Source organism: Sinocyclocheilus anshuiensis, unplaced genomic scaffold (assembly GCF_001515605.1).
Source record: "Sinocyclocheilus anshuiensis isolate Anshui unplaced genomic scaffold, SAMN03320099.WGS_v1.1 scaffold3132, whole genome shotgun sequence".
NCBI lineage: Eukaryota > Metazoa > Chordata > Actinopteri > Cypriniformes > Cyprinidae > Sinocyclocheilus > Sinocyclocheilus anshuiensis.
This window is the reverse complement of record NW_015554059.1, coordinates 49,592-54,482: the sequence shown is the minus strand read 5'-3', so window position 1 is coordinate 54,482 and position 4,891 is coordinate 49,592. Positions and strand designations below refer to the sequence as shown.

At 36.2% G+C, this 4,891-nt stretch overlaps 1 protein-coding gene across 2 annotated transcripts in view; it reads left to right on the top strand.

The window, feature by feature from the left end:
* Positions 1-4,891, top strand: part of LOC107668541 (probable JmjC domain-containing histone demethylation protein 2C) — a 67,924-nt gene that overhangs the window by 16,698 nt on the left and 46,335 nt on the right. The gene's annotated exons all lie outside the window — the stretch shown is intronic.

Genomic DNA, 4,891 nt, shown 5'->3' with positions numbered 1-4,891 from the left:
TTTTTATATGAATTTTCAACATTTTTAAACCTAACATCAGCAAACTTGTATTTTGGCGGGTTGCACTGCCGGATTTATTAGCGCTGCCGACTGAAGCGCATCAGTGAATGTCACAGTTTTACATTTTGCTGTGAAACCGGCAGCACATAGCCTAGATTTATGCGTTCAGTTAAAATGGAACTCTTATACAGTACTACAGTTAGTTGATCTAAAACAAATTTTTTTTAGTTGCACATGCACACCTGCGCATCACCATCCCTGTGTGTGTGTGTGTGTGTGTGTTTTATATATATATATATATATATATATATATATATACATAATTCTTATATTTAAATATATATTAATAGTTAAATATATTTAAATATTATTATTAATAATACTGATTTAAGTTGCCCTGACCGTAATGTTAACTGGATAAGTGAGTTAGACATTGATTCAGTAACCGCTCTGATGGATTTCATTTGGAGTTCATTCAAAGAATTCATCAGAATGATTCAAAGTGATAAGTGATTTTGTGAGTCTGATTATGTTATTTTCTCGTTTAATTGCCATTATGTTGCCTTTTTATTGGCTTGATAATACTGATTTACCAGATCTTAAACTTCATGCTCAAAAGCGTTTGTAGGTTTGTAGCGATTGTAATGTCAGTCTGACTTCCGCTTTTAGCTGCAATGTAAACCACACTTTATGCTGATAGTTATGAGGCGACCTGTGTCTGAACACTCAGCAACACATGTATTTATGAACATCAAGCTGATGAATGAATGAAACTGACGGGCTTTTCTTTTCATATCTGGACTGTTTCCACCACTGTTTTATATGTCCTAATTGCTGTTAGACATTAGTTGCTGTCATTAGTTGCCTTGATGCCTTCTGTGTCATAAACATAAAAAAAGAAAAAACGTTTTCCTCTTTTTCCAGACGGCAGATCAAAGACTTTAAAGCAGTCGTTTGTTCCCCTATGCGCTCATACTCTACAATCCTGTATTATGTAACCTCGTTTATGATGGCATGTCACCGTGGCTAACCACATGTTACTGTGGGATACCGTGCGTAACCTGGAGTAACCATGGATTACGGACATTTACATGGGTAAATGGGGTAACCGTGGCAACAGAGCTCTGTTTGACCAACAGGCTGCAGAGATAAGAGTGAGCGTGTGTGTGTGTGTGTGGACTTTTTCTCCATTCAGAGCACTGTGTGTTTATAGCTGTGTTTGATAAAACAGTGCAAGTGTGTGTGTGTGCTGGGCAGAGTGTTATTGTCTGTCAGGGTGGTTAGAATAAAAGGTATTTCTGTAGCAGCATCTGAGAGAGAGAGAGAACGATTTTACACAGCCTCTACTGATTCCTCTCTTCTCATTTATCTGACTCTGCCAACACACAGACACACATTCACCTCTTTCTTTCCCTTTTCATGCAGTCTTTTCTCTTTTTTTACTCCTCTTGCTTTTTCTTCCTCTTTTATTTCATTCTCAGTGACACACACACCCACACATCTCCGTTTCCCACATACACACACACACTCAATGTTGAAAATGGTTATACTAGTTAATATTTTTGTGGAAATCATGATGCATTTGATTTCAGGATTCTTCGATTCTCAGAGTTCAAAAGAACCACATTTGACATGGAAATCTTGTAACGTTAGAAATACTATCACTTTTGATCAATTTAATACATCCTTGCTGAATAAAAGCCGGTTCACACCAAGGATGAGAACTGCAATGATAACTATAATTATACAGCTTTAATAATCATTCTAATTCTATGAGAATAGGGAAGTCCACACCACAGCTATAACAATAATGTCACAGAGGAACAAGATCGTTAGAATCACTTTCAGAATGATTTTTTCCAGCTGATGAATGATAAAAAGACTGTTAGCTAATCAGTATCCACCTGGCTTTAAAGAGCTTGAGTATTTAAAGCAGCAGATGACATAATCGCAGCTTATTTAGCATTATTGTTATCATTTTTAGTGATAACCAACCTTAGAAGTATTAATTTAGTAATTATTGATGTATTAATTATTTAAAAAAACGTTTTACTGACCCCAAACTTTTGAATAGTAGTGTATATCACTGCTTACGGGACTTCTGAATGCTTGATTCTGATTGGCTGAAGAACGTTCTAAGGTGTGCAATTATTTTTCAGGAAACACACAGCTAAAGTAGTTCCAGGCAGGTCTTCGCATTACATGTTCTGTATCACTTCGCCAAGTGATTTCAGTTTTTGCAAAGGTCCTTACAGCCTTCAACAGCAAAGGAACACAAGCCAATAAATATGACAAATAATAGGATAAAAATAAGCTATTTTCATGTTTTTCCCACAAAATTACATTTTATTATTGACGAAAGCACACTCTCTTTAGTACAGACAGTATAATACAGACACATAGTCCTACACACATGGAAACTTTCATGCGCACAGAAACTTGTTGTTTGCGTTGCCTGCGACTTGACCAATAAAATAGTTTTGCAGCTGAAAAGCTGCATGACATTTCTCAGTAGCAAGGTGGCAACGTCACTGTTCTTGAAGCAGTTAAACTCACATAGACTCACAGACTCAAGTAATTTGCACACGCTTAGGCTCTCTCTCATCATCAATTATTCCTTACATATAGCGTAACTGAGCTGTAATATATTAAATAACCATGTCTTATTGTCTGTTTTTGGACAATCAAGTAAATTAAATCATTTACAAATAAAAGATACTTCATCTAATTTGATTATTTTATGTTGTATTTAGAACTTATGATAAATGCAAACAAAAATATAAGATTATTTGTAAAGAATTCATAATTGATTCAAATTAATTAGTCTGGTATCAGTGCAAAAACTGTTTTAGATTTTGTTAAATATGATGTGATGAACCATGTTTGAATCTATTATAAAATAAGCAATACATACACTGGAGACTTTAGCAACATTGGCATTGTTGCTAAACAAACATTGCAGCAACAACATGGTCAATATTGTTACTGTCCCCTATACATGACAAACTTAATTTATATTTGAACAATTGATTCAGTAAATCTTCCATTAGATGACATGTAAATCTCAATTTAAAATTATTTAGCGTATTTTGCTAAATAATTATACATTTTCCAAAATAATGGAAAATAATCACAAATGGATTTCAGATTTCAGTGCATCCCAATCATAAGGTCAATCAAACTGAATCATTGTCATACCAAATAGTGTTGTGGATATACCATGGCATAGCATAATCTCTACCATTAGATGATATAAACCATCACACCAAACCCTAATACCTAATTTTATAACTCTATACTCTCACTATATGTCAGCAATAATCTCATTTGTTCTCTGTTCTTTTAGGAGAAACAAATGAAATATAACCGAGAAAGAATCTCTGAGCAATACATTTTCCTGTGGGTTGAAACAGCACACAGACACACTCTGGTTTCCTTTTTTACTCTCTCTCTCTCTCACACACACACACACCACACGCACAGAGATCTGCTTGTGACTTTCTCTGCTGTAGAATATCACTGAGTCAGCAGCCGTTCTCTATCACAGTGACCTACACACACATGCACAGCACACATACACACACACCATCTTTTTCTCCCTTTATCTCTCTCTTTCTTGTATCTCCCTGGCCCTCTTTTTTCTATCACTATTCGACCTTCTTTTTCAAAAATTAACACGGCATGTTTGTCAGTGTACTTGTCAGAGAGAGGAAGAGAGATGGAAGAGACGGGGAGAGACAGACGCTCACTCACGGGATGAAAGCCAATGTGTGTGTTTCTGTCAGACAGACCATTAACACAGCACTTGTGTGTGTGTGTGTGTGTGTGTGTGTGTGTGTGTGTGTGTGAATGCGTCAAGAGGAAGAACAGATTATGTGTTTGTACTTTCATGTGTGTGTATTTGTGTGCGTGTCAGGGAATTTGTACATATTTGTAAGTGCTCAGAAACTCTTTGACCTTTACAGGCTTTTTTATTGACACTATGAAAACAGAAAGACCTGTGTTTTTATGAATGTGAAATGAGGGGATTCTAGGAAATGAGAGGTGAGAGAGAGTCTAAAGTTGATTTTTTACATTTTTTTTAACCAAAAATCATGTCAATTGAATTTAAAGGGGTTATAGGATGCCCATTTTCCACAAGTTGATATGATTCTTTAGGGTCTTAATAAAGTCTATAACATACTTTGGTTAACATCTCAATGGTAGTGTAAAAAACACCGTTTTTACCCTGTCAAAAACAGCTCTGTTTTCAGCACGCTGTTCTAGTTCATGTTGCTTTAAATGCTAGTGACTGCTGATCTATGGAGCATACTAAACTTCAGCCGCGAAACTGGCTAACTAGCACATTATTAGGAAAGGCAATTTGCAAAGATTCATAAAAACCCTTATACTCACTTCTGTAGATGAAGCTGGATCACGAATGGTTCGGGCGAACATAGACGCATTTATGTAGATCGGGGATCGGCGCATTCACGTCAAAGCGAAAGTAACGTTAATCCTCTGCGTCTTCAGCGGCGCAGATGTCGGGAGTAAATGACGACTGCTATGTTCATTACTACATCCAACAACAGAACACCTCAATTGAGTAATCGGACACATTCTCGTCTTCCCCTGCACCGGAGTCCACACAATGGCAGACTGATTATAGCTCAGCATTTTACTTTCACTTTCAAATAGCGGCAATTCGGAGTAAAGCAATTGTTCGTTTGAATTTTCCCTCTTTTCCTCGCTTTCATTCGCTTTAAAATAGCTTAAAAGCGCAATGCGCATTTTATTTTCACTTTTGAATTAGCGGCAGTTCTTGAATGCAACAACCAAATACAACGTCAAACTCACTTTAGCGTATATATAAAACATAGAACTTTTATTAACAAAACAAATAAAAATACGC